This window comes from Mus caroli, unplaced genomic scaffold (assembly GCF_978045245.1).
Source record: "Mus caroli unplaced genomic scaffold, Mus_caroli_1 scaffold_16, whole genome shotgun sequence".
Classification (NCBI taxonomy): domain Eukaryota; kingdom Metazoa; phylum Chordata; class Mammalia; order Rodentia; family Muridae; genus Mus; species Mus caroli.
Window position 1 is genome coordinate 20,453,252 of NW_028227271.1, and position 15,358 is coordinate 20,468,609.

The following is a 15,358-nucleotide window of genomic DNA, read 5'->3' on the forward strand; positions in this document are numbered from 1 at the left end:
TTCCTAGGCTGAGGCAGAGGGGTAGCCCCAGGGGTGGGTGGAGGGAAGCTAAAGTAAAAGGGTCTCCCTCCTCACACCGTGACCCGCCCCCATCAGGATCCCAGGAATCCCAAATCTGTCAATCTATGAACCTGCTTAATCACAGTGAGAATTCTATAGTTTTGGGTTTGTTTTTTTTTTTTTTTTCCTTTCTTTCAGTGGGAAGGTGTGATTTTATTGGACTAAAACTCCCCTGCAGCAGATTCTGAGCCAGCTGTGTGGAGCCTGAAGGCTCAGCCCCGGCAAGTGAGACACCATCCTGTCCTGGTGGTTCTGTGTCTGGCTATTGACACCGTGGTTCCCGCATGCCTGTTCATAGTAATTTTTTTAACTGTGTGAGCAGCAGACTTGAAGGGGTTTTCGGTTTGCTTTGGTTTGGTTTCTGTTTTGTTTGGTTGGTGTTTTGTTTTGTTTTGTTTTGCCTTGTTTGTTTGGGTTATGTCTTTTAAGATCCCTTCAATGGCCCCGTTTGCACTGTATTTAACCAAGGAGAAAATCATGTAGTTTAAATGGTTCCTGGACACTGGGATCCCAAACATATTAAAGGAAGAAAAACTCCCCTTGTTCTGTGCTCGGAAGGGGAATCGACACACTCCGAAAACAAATTAGATTATAAAAATGACAAAAATTAGAGACTGGAGAACATTTTAATTATGTGCAAGGAGAAACGGGTTATTAATTCCTTAAAAAAAAAATTCTCAATCATCCCCATACAAGGTAAAATAAAACAGCAGTAATCTCTTTGCCTCTCAAAACATGGAGAGAAAGGGGCAGTCCTGTCAGGCAAGGTAGGGTACCTCTGTAGTCTCAGGAGGCTGAGGCAGGAGGATTGTTGTGAGTTTCAGACCTCATTTCAAAACAAAACAAAACCAGGAGAGCTAGATGTGGTGAGATACACCTGTAAGCCAAGCACTTGAGAGGAAGAGGGAGAGACAAGCTGTCTGGAGTTCATAATCATGCTTCCCTAAACATTAAGTTCGAGGCTACGTAAGACCTTGTGACTCAGCAGTTATGAGCACTGGCTGCTCTTCCAGAGGACCCAGGTTCAATTCCTAGCACCAACGTGGCAGCTTACAGCTGTCTATAACTCCAGTTCCAGTGGATCTGACAACCCCACACAGACATACACGCAGGCAAAACATCAATGCGCATAATAAAAATAAATAAATCATTTTTAAAAGATATTTTAAAAGGAAGGAAGGGAAAGAGAGGAGATGGGGAGAGAGGAGGGAGGGGGAGAGGGAGAACAGGAAAAAGAGGGAGAGAGAGAGAGAGGAGAAAGAGGAGAAGTGGGGAGAGAGAGAACTGAAACCCCAGCCCAAAGCATCTGGCCCCACCCCACCCTGCTCTCCCCATCTGAGTCACTGTCCTCCTATCCAGCCACTCACCCTTCACCTCTGAGCAGACAAGGTCTTGGACAAGGACCTTCCTGCTGGGGTCCTGTGAGACGCCTTGGTATCTGCTGAAGGCATTTGTCTCGCTGAGTCACCCCTGTATGCCACCAGCTGTGACCAGTGTGTCCTACACTCCCATAGGCTTTCTGGTCACCCACAAAATGAAGAGAACAATAATCCCATAGTCCAACCTCGATAAACAACCTAGTAAACAAGATGACACCTGTGTAAACTGTTTGTCACAGGGCCTGGTGGTACACAGCAGGTGCTCAATAAAGGCAAGCTGCTCTGATCTCACATTAGCCTCTCCCATCACAAAGCTTCAAAGATGTTGAAAATGTGGATGGATGGATGGATGGATGGATGGATGGATGATGGATGGGTGGATGGGATAGACAGAGAGATGAGACTGATACACTGACAGATGCATGCACGGATGGACAGCGTCTGGCCAGAATCCTTCCTTAGCACCCAGCACAGGCCTGGCAGTGGATGGGTGTCTGAGGAGCCTTGGTCCTCTTCCCATGCTGGCCCCATTCCATCAGCCCATCAGGGTGCTGGCCACACTGGGCTGGGCTTGGATAAAGGGGAGTCCAGGGACACCACACACACACACACACACACACACACACACACACACTGTCCCCAGCGAAGCAGGTGTCAGCAGAAACGCCTCAGTGGGAAAGCTGCCTAGCAGCCAAAGATTCGGAGAGAAGAGGGAGGCAGAGTGTTCCAGGCGCCGACCCTACTGTGCCATGCTGTTCTTCACATAAAGAGGACTCACCGAAGGTCCTGCCTAGAGAAACCAAGGAAACCCGGAACCCAGTGCCTCCTCCTGAGCCTCCATCTCGTGTTTATGGGGCTGTAGCTGCCGCAGCCAGCATACCCGCATTCAGCTCCGCAGTCCACTGAGGGAGAAGAGCTTCCCCGGAAATGGCTTTTAGCTAGGAAACGCTCACACCTGGTCCCCAAAACAGAGCACCATGTGTGCGTGGTGTGGTGATTGACTGGCTTGAGTCCTGGCTCCCTGTCCAGTGGAGTGACCTAGAAGCAGTTCACAGGTCCTGGAGGGAGAAGGGGGTTTGCCAGGACTACTCTAGGGGTGAGGTAAGATGCAGAAAGAAGCAGGGTGAAAGGAAGGAAAGAAGGAAGAGATGAAGGGAGGAAAGAAAGAAGGAAAGAATTCACCTTGTTTAACATATACATCCCCACCCCCAACTTGCTGTCCCTGACCCCTTTGCAAAATAAATTAGATAGATGATAGATAGATAGATAGATAGGTAGATAGATAGATAGATAGATAAAAATAAACAGAAAAGACTGAAAACGTAAAGAGGTCCCATCCCCACGGAATATGTGGTAAATGCATGTATAAACAGAAAATGTGTTTTCAGACAGTAGCCTGCCTCCAGAAAACAGCTTAGAAACGGGGTAGCATGCAGTGAGGGTGCTGTACACTGCATGATCACAAAAGGAGAATCTACAAATATGTCACCTATTAGGAGAGGTGAGTGACCCAGCCGTGTCACCAGCCTGGGAAAGAGAGCCATGGCAGAGGGGCAGCAAGTTCAGAGGCCCTGAAGCAGAAGAACATCGCCGATGGTCCTCCTGGTATTGTCCCTCTGCTGCCTGTCAACAGGTCTCTGGGACAAAGAGGTCACAGGGCGTGAGTTCAGTGATGCTGTATTGTGAGATGCTGGGCACATCACCTATATTCTTCCTATTCTGTGCTAGTCTCCCCTTGGAGTAATAGAGAGGATGGAAGGAGTCCCCTGTCTTCCTCTCCATAAAGCCCCAGTAAGAAAATCAAGTTTGACAGTTCTGGGCCTAGTCAAGTACCAACTTACACATTCCCTCCACTTGGGGACTGGCTTAAGTCTTGTCTTCTTCTGAGACAGCCTTTCTCTGGTGTTGACCAGGACACCGGGAAGCAGGCCATGTTGAGACCCCTCTGCATGGAAAGCTGACCCCTAGAATAAATGTCCCATTTCGGCTCCCACAAATGCACCCCAGCTTTGCCTGGCCTTTTGCTGGTTTTAGATTCTCCACAGCCACTCTACACCGGCCTCCAGGGGTACTCAAAACTCACTCTGCCCCACTCCCTCTGGAATACCCAACCCTCTAGGAGTAGCTGCTGCCCTCCCGGAAAACCAGCAACTCTGAACATACAAGGACAACATCTTCCTTTCACTCCTCAGCCCCAGATTTGCCACTGGGACTTTCATGGCCACAAGGTCTATGCAGAGAGCCTTCACCCAGGCACTTCTCACAACACTCTGCCCCTGGGGCTGACCATCTGTTTCCTGGCTCAAGGCTGTGGAGATGATGTTCTACCAAGCCTCCCTAGGCTACATCAGAGCCTCCACCCATTGCCCACAAAGCATCCCTGATCAAAGCCCTCAAAACTGGTCCTGGTCCTGCACCTGAGATAAATGAGGAACCAACATAAAAAAAGGTGGATGATGGATGTACGCACGGAAACTAGACGCACAGATGGATAGATGCACGGATATACAGATGGGTGTATGCATAGATGCATGGGTGCATAGATAGACAGGTAGATGGAAGGATGCACACATGAGTGAGTGCAAGGATGGATGGATGCATGCATGCAAGGGTATATGGATGGACAGATGGATGGATGGATCTGTGAACTAATGGATGCATGGGTGGATGGATAGATGAATGCATGGGCAGATGGATGGACAGATGGATGGATGCATGTATGAATGGACATCTAGAACCTATGCATCTGACAGACCATGTTTAAAATGAACTTTCACTACTCCAGATCTGGGCTCTTCTTGCAAATGTACAGATTCTGAATCTCCCTCGCATGACTGAGGCTCCAGCCCACAGTAGGTACTTACTCAACATCTCATCCGTTCAGATAAGATGGTTCCAATGAAGCCCAGAGTTCTGCAGGGAACTTCTGAGACTTCAGCAGAGATATTCAAATGACCACAACCTCCCTCCTCTGCCTGAAGTCCTAGGGCCCCAGAACCCATCTCTCCTCCCTCATCCCTGTGCACGGCACAGTGCTCCATCTCTGGAGCAGGTAGGTAGATACGCTTAGTACACACTCCTTGGCTATTTTTCTAGCACTGCTGAGCACTGCTCAGCCCAATACACACCCAGCTGCGGGACTCCAGTGGCCTAGTCTTATGGCAGAGCTGGGGATACAGGACCTGCCTGGGAGTCAAGGCCCTAGAGACAGCAGGAGCAGTAGATGCCCTAGGTCTCCCACACGAGAAGGCAAAGTGGAAGAGTCTGTGGCCTGAGAGAAACCTTCACTCGGCTGTGAAGCTCACAGACTTTCATGGACCAAAGACCAGAAAGAAGAGAGGCCAAGAAGGGTCCCCTAAACACACAGAACAGCCATAGCAAAGGAGATGCCTGGTCATCCTAACTGGTGAAGCCAGGTGGACTGGAACTGCCTGGAGCTACATTTATTTTGCTGCATCATTCGACCTACACCATGGCCTCTCAAAGTCTATGACCCTTGGACGGCGCTGATTCCAGCCTTCCAGTCCTGTGCAATGGTCCCAGAAGTGTTCAAATTGGGATGGCAAAGTTTGCCTCTGGCCAAAATCAGAGGCAACCATTTCAGAAAGCCACCAATGTTCCTCTTTCAAGGACACCTTTAACAAAAAACAGAAGCAAGGACAGTATAGTAGTGCCCAGTCTAGAACAGCCAACCACCCACGGCTGACCGAGATGTAGCAATCATCACAGCTGCAGCAGCTACGAGAACTCCAAGTCGATCTTCCCTTGACTACTCTCCCGCATGCCTTGACCACAGCTAGCAGGGCAGCGGAGCACCCCAACCTCTTTAACCAGCCAGCCCCAAATGCCAGTGATCACACTGGGTGCTGGCTCAGAGCAAAGCTACCCAGAGCAGGCTCCGGAGAGATGCTGCTTATGCGGGCTTTTGTTAGAATGTAGCAAATGTCACAGGAGGAAAAAAAAAAATAACAAGAAACAAAAAACATACTAACATTTCCTGTGGTCCTTCCCCTCAGGCAAAAAAACAAAAAACAAAAAACAAGCAGGTGGTAACACTAACCAGGAAAGTCCTGAGGGGTTCGGAGTGACTGACCCCACCAGTATAGGCACCTGCAGCTGAGCCTGATGACCAGATTTTTGTCCCACAGCTCTACATTCTGGGAGGCCTGAACTGACTCCCACAGGCTGTCCTCTGACCTCTGTGTGTGCCATGGCATGTACGCACACATACACACAAATTTTAAAATGTAATAAATAATTTTTTTAAGTAGAAGGCATGGAGGTTTGGGGAGGATTCTTTTTTTTTTTTTTTCTTTTTAACCATGCTCTCCACACTAGCTCAAACATCACTTTCGGCTGTATATTCTTTCCTTATTTTGTCTGAGCATTAAAAATATGTCATTGACTAATGCTGAACTGAAATTATCATAGAGGGTATAAAAATAAAATAATAATAGTAATTTTAAAAGGCAGAAGAATTCAAAGGAAGGTAAAAGAAACAGCCCTGTGACAGGGTGGCGTGGGGTAGAGGAGGTACGGCTCAGAGCCTGCCTCTCAGGTCCTGAAATAACTAAAAGGGCCTGCGTCTGGCCTCCCTCTGCATTCACTGGATCCTTCCATTGACAAGAAACCTTGGCCAGCAACTGGCATCCAAGGCCTGGCAGAGCAGTTGAAGAGCTGAGCTACTGCAAAGACCCACAGATGGAGGGAAAAGAGACCCTGCGCTCCAGAGAGCATCAACCACAAGTGACTTTTTAAAGCATTTACCACTTAAAAACCTTTTAGCTAGGCCCCTGTTGAACGTAGGACTACAAGATTTTAAATCTCCCTTTCTAACTCCTCCGCTGCCCCTCCCCCAAGTCAGTGACGCTTCCTTTTCCAATTATGTACTTTTATTCCGGAACCATCCAGAGCGCTACTTACTGGATCATGTCCTGGCTGCCACAAATAGCTACTCACTCATTCCCCTTGCTGGAGACACAAATTCGGTGGGTTCACCAACCTCATCTCCGAATCCAGACCAGTCTCCACTCCCACCGAACAGATGGGGACCTGGATCTGGGCAGAAGTCTCAAAGCCCAGGCAGAGAAAGAAATACATCTACAAACCAGCGCTCTGCTCCATAAACAACTGCAATTCTCGGGACTTCCATATCATCTAACAGATCCACAATCGTGCAAGGAACAGAGAGAGGACCCATTTCTTTTTTTTTTTTTTTCTTCCCTTCCACACAGTGCTGTGTGTTAGTTATCAAAACAGAACTCTTAGAGCCTGAGCATCCGCAGGGCTGTGGCAAGAAGCTCCTGGGTAGTGGCTCCAACGCATGCACACACACACACACACACAAAGAAAACAAGGTTAAGTGTATAATAGTAAGCACTGCTTCTCACTCACACACACACTCACACACGCACAGCTCACACTCAGTACTTAAGGGTGTTGGGGACATACGTGGCTAAGGTGGAGGCGAGGCACGGAGGTCTTAGTGTCTTGACACACCAATCCGCTTTCTGAAGAAAGTAAGTGTGGCCTGAAGCTCTTGTGGAAATCTATTAGACAGATGCATCTGAGGAATCAGCACGTCAGCACCGACAGGGATCCATTCAGGAGTCTTGGGGGGCGGGGGGCTGCTTCAGAGACAAGCTTGGGTCTAATTTTTTTGTGCTCATTTGGAAATTCACAATTAAGGATTAAACTTCTAAAGTGTGATCAATTAACTAATGTGCCCAAATGACAAACCTACAAAAAAGCCAATTTCATTCTCCACTCCCCTACCCAGGGGACAACACAGGAAACCAGGGGTGGGCGTGTCAGGGGAGAGCACGCTGACCTTTCACCCTGGGTGCCCGAGTGTCCAAAAGCACTTTGTTACAGAGGAGGGAGCAGGCACCATGTGGGAAGGGCTTGCATTTCTCAGGTGTGGTACATTCTGCAGCTTTGCGGGCTGGAGCTTGGTACATTAAAAAGAAAAAAAAAAAAAAAAGACAAGAAGACGAAATGGAGAGGAAGGGAGTGATAAGCCTGTTGGAAATGGGAAGCAGACATCATTTCTCCTCAGAGCAACGGAACGAGCCCGGTGATGCTCAAAGTCCCTCCTTGTGCACCAGTGCCCAGCCTCAAGGCCTCTCAGGAGAAGGGATGACGGGGAAGGCTGCAATAGGCAGGTGATCTTGCAGGTATCTGTAGGGTTAAGTGGGGAAGTGCAGCGACCTGGCTGCATGAGATCACAACCTACCAGAAAGGGGAGAGAGAGACAGACAGACAGAGACACAGAGACACAGAGGGAGGGAGTCGGAGACAGAGTACAAGAGTGAGCAAGCTTCCACATATGTTGAATGACCAGGTTCTGATATTTTACTGGCCAAGTTCATGGAAGAGGAACCCACAAAGAAGACCCCTAACCTCCAGTCACTATTTGAGTTCCAAGCAAACATATAATCTTGATTTGTTAAGGGTTTTTTGTTTGTTTGTTTGTTTGTCTGTCTTTTTGTTTGTCAGTTGGTTTTCAGGTTTGTTCTCAGTTTTGTTCTAATAAAATTGGGGTTGCCCCCTAAGTGTTGAAAAAATAGAAACGGAGCATAATTAAGCCTTCTTTCATTAGAGGAAAAAAAAATTGAAGTAAAGGAAACCATTTGTGCCAGGGACATACTGGCCAGCCAGTTCACCAAGACTGCCACAGTGAGCTGAATGACTCTGGAAATTGCTTCTGCCTGGTGCCACCTCCGAAGAGGGGCTTGCTTTCTGGTTGTTTCTTTTTCTCTCTTCCCCTAGGAGTTGCTTTGGCTTCTCACTTCTTAATCTCCTCTTCAGACACAACCTGAACAATATCAGTGGCAGTCTCTGTACGATGCTAGCAGGCGATGTGGTGACATGAGGGTAGTCACACGGCAGGCACCAGGATGCAGGGGATGGCCCGCCCCATGTTTGGTCTAGCCAATGCTAAATGGACCCTGCTTCAGAAAGTACCACCTTTGCCTGCCTTTCTCCCTGGACCCTGAGTGTCAGATGTATGTAGCCACGGAGGGTACAAGCACTGTGGTCAAAAGGAGACCCTGTGAGCAAGCCTGCCTCTCACCTTGAGGGGCCAGCAACTTTGTTCTGTGGATCAGGACATGCCTGAGAACCTAATCCTGGGCCTAAGCCCCAGAGAAGCCAGGGCTACAGGCCCCTTCAATTCTGAGGTGCAGACAAAGGTTGAATGGGAAAGAATTTCAGGAACAGGAGCATACTGTAGGGAGGCCACATGCAAAGACCCTTTTTTTTTGTTCTGGTGAGGGAGGGTTAGTGGGAGAGACGTGTCACGTTATCACTTCAAGGATTTTGACAGACAGTTCCGGGATAAGGGAGAAAACTCCACCCTTAACTGCTGCACTGGGGACTTGAAAGGCATTCACTAACCTCCGCTAATTGCATGTTTTTCTGTGTGTCATATTTACTTGTTGGAAGTCTTGCCTGGCCCATTCATTTCCTCTACCCCACTATTCGTGATCACTCACAGGCCTGAGGTTGGAAGAGCGAAGGCATTCAGAAAGATTAAACGCGGCTACCTTTTGGCAATGGCTTCCTCTTTTCCATAGGTCCAGGACCTGCTAATCCCACCCATCCCCACCATACCCCATTCTCCATGTGCTCCTTCAGTGAAATTCATCTTCCATCCTTAGTTGTTCAGACAGTGGAGGGAGATGTGTCCTGTATGTGATGAAAAGACAAACCAGCTGCTACTGCCTGGGTGGATGGTAGCAAGTTCAAGAGGGAATAAATGGACACACTTTGAATGGATGAAGTATTTAGCAGCTCCATGGGTGTACCAAATATTTTTATAAAACTGCTCTACTTGAGTGCGGGCTCCATGGATCTAGCGGGGGGGGGGGGTCTCCCTGATACAAACTGGGCCCTTCGAGAAATGCTCTCATTTGCCGTCTCCTGCATAAGCCTAGACCTTGTCCAGTGGTGCCTAAATTTGAGGCATCAGTCTGGGTGAGAGTGAACATCCCTAAACACCACACCACACAGGGCTCACACCTCAGCTGCGTCACGCACACACCTCGCTCGGAGCCGACCCTCAGCAACGTGAAGGTATCTAATTCACTCTCCCGACCTTCCCAAATTCCTTGGGCTGAGGAGCAAAATCGGAAGGCATCCCCACTCGGAACCATTTCCGAACACAACGATCATAGATGTTCAAGACTAAAACGTTGTCTTTTGAGCGGCCATGAGCCAATTAACACTGTTCCAACTCTCAGAGAAACTGGAAGAGCCGCAACCGTTTCACTGAAATCCATCTTGAGCAAAAGGGGGTTTTACAAGTGTTGAGGGGCTGCCACTCGGAAAGCCAATTTGCAGGGAGACGGGTGGTGCACAGATTAGTATGCGTGCTCCCACAGAGCAGTCCCCTGCAGACTGCGCCTCGCCTCATTCCAGACGCCTCCCTGTGACCACCAGCTCCAAAGCCTGGTGTTCTCCCCTGCCTGGGTACCCTACCCAGATGGTCTCCTAATGCCTTGGCTTCTAGCTGAGATGGAGCAGTCACCCTAAAGCCTGTCCAGACTCTCCCCCAAGGCATTTTTAGTCATGTGCCAAATACTACTGAAGTTGTTTTAATTTTCCTTTGGCCAAGGCTAGTTGGGGTGTTAATATGGTTAGTGACTAATTCCCCCCCCTACAGCCCCCTAATGTAGCTGATCCCTGCTAGCAAGTCTGCCACAACCATTCATAAACCGGCAAGGAGCCCAACCATTCAATGGTGCCTCACTTTTGTTCGCCGGGTTTAATTTTATAATTGTTAACAGTTCGTTCTCCTCCCAGCCATTCAGGGGAAGAAGTGCGGGGGGGGGGGCTGCAATTCTGAAAGGATGCTGAAGGAGAGGGGATAGTCCAGTAGTGAGGAGGAGACAATCCTGCCAGACTAGCTGGACATCCAGGTCCAATATGCTCTGTGTCCTGACCTCAATGAACCACTGAGCCTGGGCCCAGAGGGTCAGGAGAGGATGGAGTCTCCAACCCCTAAGACTGGCCTCCTAGGTTCTTTCACATAACATCACTCCTCTGCCCCTGCCTGAACCCAGGAAGGCTGTGTTTGAATTCTCTCTCCCGTAGCATGTCCCAAAATAAAAACACAGAGGCACCTTTGGCTTGGGCACTCCATGAAATACTGTCCTGAAGGACTGGGTGCTGTCTGATTAGTCACTGAAGCCTCCGAGGGGGCACAGCAGAGAGCAGTAAGTGTGTTGAATGAGTGAAGGAAGGATGATGGATTGGTAGATGGGTGGATGGATGGACGACACATGGGTGTTAGTGAAGTTCCCGGCAATACCCAGCAAAAGTAGCCACTTGACCAGCATCCGTCCCCTCCTCACCCCTCGCCTCCAAGTGTCAGCAGAGGCTGGCAGCACACAGTAGGCTCTCCACAACAGGAGGTGGCTATTGTTACCACCCCCATCATCACTTGCACCCCACCAGCCCTCTCCTCCCACCGGCTACTCCAACAGCAGTCAGCGGCAGCCGACCAGCCTGGGAAAAGTTTCGCTGACCGCGCGGCCCCGGCCAAGCCCCCTCCCGCCCGCCCCGGCCCGCTGGCTGCGCAGCGGCGGTAGCCGACCCGGGGCCGCGCGCCCCGGGCAAGGCAGAGGCGGCCAAAGTAACTTTACGGGCGCCGCGGGGCCCCCCGGGTGCGGGGACAGGGTCCCGGCCGCGCCCCCTCCGGCCCGCCGCCCGCGCCCAGCCCCGCTCGCACTCCCGGCCCGGCCGGGTCCTACCTGGCCCCGGGCTCCTCTTCGGCGGCCGCGAGCAGCAGCGCGCGCGGAGGGCGGCGGGGGCCCGGCTCCCGCGAGGGCGGCGCGCAGGGGCGGGGGCCTCTGCGCCGCGCGGCCGAGGCTGCGAGTGGGAGCCAGACTCCTCCTTCGCGGGGCGGGGGGCTCCCCGCGCCCCCTCCCCCTCCCCCGCCCGGCTCCGCGCCGCCCCGGCCCCGCGCGCCGCCGCGCCGCTCCGCCCGCGCGCCCGGGCCCCGCAGGAGCGCGATCGCGGCCTCGGGCCCCGGCCCCGCGCGCCCTCCCGCCCGGGTCCCGGCCGCCTCGGCCGCGCCTGGGGCCTCGGCGCCCTCCCGGGCCCGGAGCCCGCATCCCGCCGCTCAGGGGCCGCCCCGCGCCCTCTCCACGCAGCCCCTAGCCCCGGCCGCCGAGCGCCTGGAGAGGGGAGCGGGGCGGGGCGCCCTCACCTCCGGAGCCGCGCGCCGCGCTAGGCACCGCGTGCAGGGGCGTGCGTGGCTCCTTCTCGGTGCCCGGGCACCCGCTCCGCGGCTAGGACCCCAACCTGGGGCCACTGGGGTGCTCTGTCCCTGGAGAGACGCGGACACCTCCCCCCCTCAACTGGATCAGGCCGGGGTCCTCTCGCTGAACCCCTTCTGACTCCCGGTCTCCCAGCCTGGTCACCTGGGTGGCCCACAGTGGCCTCACCTAGAAACCCAGTACCAGCAGGTAAGCCAGTCTGGAAGGCAGAGGACCCAGTGCTAGGTTTCCAGGGGGCCCTGTCCCGGGAGGCAGAGAGGAGGAACATAGAGGTCTCTCCAGTGCAAAGTTTGAGAGACGGAAGACCCCCGACCCCTGACCAGGATAAACAGGAGTCCACAGGGCCTAGCTCTGTCCTGGGCCTCTCCCCACAATGGAAGTTAGGAGGGAAGTACACCCAACACCCCTTAACCAGTGTTTGTGGGTTCTACTTGCTTATCACAGAGCCTACCATCTCTCTCAGATGATTAGGGTCAGACCCACAAGGGCACCTCAGTTGGCACTTGGGGCTTGGGTTGCTCTGAAGGAGAGCCCAGTCTTGTGAGAGAGGCAGAGGGAGATAAGGGAAGAGGGGACAGCCACCTGGTGTGGCTTCCTGAAAGTGGAGATGCCACATGGGGTAAGATCATGCCCAGGCTGGGAGGAAAAAAAAAAACCTTCTAGATAGAGGCTGGTCCAGGCCAGGGTCCTGGGCAGGGTGGGATGCTGAGGCTCTGTGGAGCTAGAAGAAAAAGAAACAGAGGTAAGGTTCTTGGGCGCTTGGCTAAGCCCATGGAGTTCGCTAAGGTGTTGGGGAGCCATTGAAGGTTATGGCCAGGCCTTGCTATGACCAAGCTTGTGCTTTGAGAGAGCTCATTCCGGCATCCCAGACAGGGAGTCGGTCTGGCTAGGGAGAGGCTAAGGAGAAGAAACTGATGGCGCAGAGCTCTCTCCCAGTGGGACCCCATAACTCACCCTGTAGACCCTTCCCTCCTAAGACTACAACACCACTTTGTGCTTCAGAGAACATCCCTGCCTACCTGAGAGACAAGGCTGCAGCTCAGGATATCAGCAGGCTCTCCCTGCTGCCTGCCAAGAATAATGGCACAGCTGGGCATGGCCTTTAGGGGACAAGAACAGAGACAGAGGACATTCTTGTGACTTTTGTCCCCCCAAAGGCTGGATTTCTCCCAGAGCTCAGTTCCCAGAATACCATCTCTTACTGTGCATCTATTGAGCACCCACTGTATGCCTGGCACTCAGCCTGTTTGGTACCAAGTGTGAGCTTGCCACCAAGAACCCGTCATCACCTGCATCACCTCAGACCCAGGCACTCAGCTTGAACACACTCTGCCTTAGGTAACCCCCACTCCTCTCCTGGTCCAGGCTGAACCCCAGAGGTCAGGCCCTAGGATCGGATGCTGTATCAACAGGGTCTACTAATTATTAGTTAATGGCTCTAAACGATGCAGGGATGAGGATCGTGGAGCAGGCAGGACAGACTCGCTCCTAAGTGAGCAGCCCATCTGGGCAGACAGCAGCAGACATTCTGCGTAATAGAAAACTAACACTTGTTAGTCTTGTTCATGGAGACTGATAAGAAACAGCACCAGATCCCCACTGCTGAACCAGCTGGGGAGGCTCCTTCTGAAGGGAAGCATTTTCTAGGTGCCTACTGTGTGCTGGAGGCCCAAGGAGAGGAAAGAAAAGGAAGGTAGACTCCACCCCACCTCCTGTCTCTTTCTGCTAGCGTCAGTCTGTCTGGATCCTGATGCTGTGACACAGGCCTCATCTGAGACGTCCATGCTCAGAGGCCAAGAAAGGGCACTCCTAGCCATGGAGTCCTGACCCCCCCTCCCTGTACCTAGCTCACTGTGCCGTGACCACTCCCTAACTCCTGAAATAAGCCTTGGACTCAGAACTTTGATCTCTCTGTCAATGCAGTTGATCAATGGACTCTACCTTGATGACAGTGCATTTGGCAGGCAGTTGTCACCTAACCCTGTCACAGTTGCAGCACCATAAGCTTTAGGTACCAAGTGTGGGGATCTAAATTCTAACCTCTGATTTTTGCTAACTTGTCTGGGACCTTGGGTATTCTGATGTTTCTCTAAATCTCCATGTTCTCATCTTGAGGAGGAAGGGCTATGGCAGAGAACTGGACAAAGTAGGGGAAAGACCCTGGGGGCTCCCTGTAGTCATCTTTAGGTAGAATTTCATGGTGAGCCAGCTAGACGTCTCAGCTGGGAACAGTGTTTGCTGCTAAGCCCAAGGACCAGCATGGTGGGCAGAAGGAGAGAACTGATCCCCACAAGTCATCTCTGACTTCCACATGTGCACTGTGGTGCACACACATACTAGATAGATAGATAGATTAGATAGATAGATAGATAGATAGATAGATAGATAGATAGATAGATAGATAGATAGATAGATAGATTAGATAGGTAATAGATAGATGATAGAAAGACTAGATAGATGATAGACAGCCAGACATAGGATTGCATCAGGCCACAGGAGTCCCCTCAATACCATAGTACTAACATTATGTGACCCATGAAAAGCTAGGTAAGAAGTAGATGGGTATTTCTGGACAGGGAGGCCACCTCTGTCATCTACAGAAACTAAGAGGTCACATCCAATGGCTCACAAGGAGACAGGCCCTGGCCACTGATGCCCTTGGAGTCCACACTTGCAAGTCACTGATGGATGGCTTTGAATGTTGGTACTTCTGTCCTCAGGCCCTCTGTGATGTCTGAGACCTCCGTGGCTGTTAAGGAACTTTCCCAGCTGCCTTGTAGACAGCTTATTTTTGCAACAGTCTGGCATGGATCCCAGCAAGAGACAGCCTCTCCACAAAGAGGAGGAAGCCTTAGTGGATGGACTAAAAAACACTGGGTGTGGGGTGCATGCCCCAAAGGTTTCGAAACCTGTCCAGCTAGTAGAGAGTCAAGTTGTGAGGACAGCCTTCACGGTACAGTCCTGTTCCACCATCCCTTTTATTCTATTCTGGTGCTAGGCAACTCCTTCCTGTTCTTTATAAGTCCCCCAACCTTCCCAGTCAAGTTCTTTGGGTCTCAGCTGAGCTGTCCAGGGTCCTGGCTAGGCCAAGCCCTGCCCCAAAGATTTCTCTTGATCTCTCTTCTACATACACACACATACACACACACCTGCCTCCTTGAACCCAGAAGCTGTGAGGCTGGGCCAACCCCTACAACACTTCGATTCTCCAGGCCTCAGTAGCCATTTCTGAAAAATGAGAGCAACCCAGAGCAGGACAGAACTCATGACCAACCATAATCACAACTTCAGGGCCTGGCAAAGACACAGAACTGGAGGAACAGGGGCACCACACTGCCCCCAAACAAGGAACCCTGGATAGGGTGGTGCTCTGAAGCTAAGTGGCTGCTACTTCCTGTTGACCAGTGAGGGACACTGGCTGGAGAACACAGTGAGGGCAAAGAAGAGGTTTCAGAGTGCCCGGGATTGCAGGCAGAGAGGGAGAGGGAGAGGGAGGGAGGGAGGGAGGGGTGGGGGGAGGGAGAGAGGGAGAGAGAGAGAGAGAGAGAGAGAGAGAGAGAGAGAGAGAGAGAGAGAGAGAGAGAGAGAGAACAAGCCTGAGGGGTGCAGTGGAGTGGAGTGATTCTGGGTTCTGGG

General features: G+C 51.7%; 1 protein-coding gene across 2 annotated transcripts in view; it reads right to left on the reverse strand.

The window, feature by feature from the left end:
* The window catches only part of Mpped1 (metallophosphoesterase domain containing 1), a 78,850-nt gene extending 67,575 nt beyond the window's left edge, over window positions 1-11,275 (reverse strand). Inside the window, exon 1 of one of the 2 annotated variants that reach the window (XM_021183538.3) lies at window positions 11,195-11,275. The gene's annotated coding sequence lies outside the window, so the exon portion shown is untranslated. Of the gene's footprint in view, window positions 1-2,217; window positions 2,291-11,194 lie in introns of those variants that run through there. The other variant, XM_029470156.2, reaches the window with a different exon arrangement.
* Between the last annotated feature and the right edge of the window lie 4,083 nt (window positions 11,276-15,358).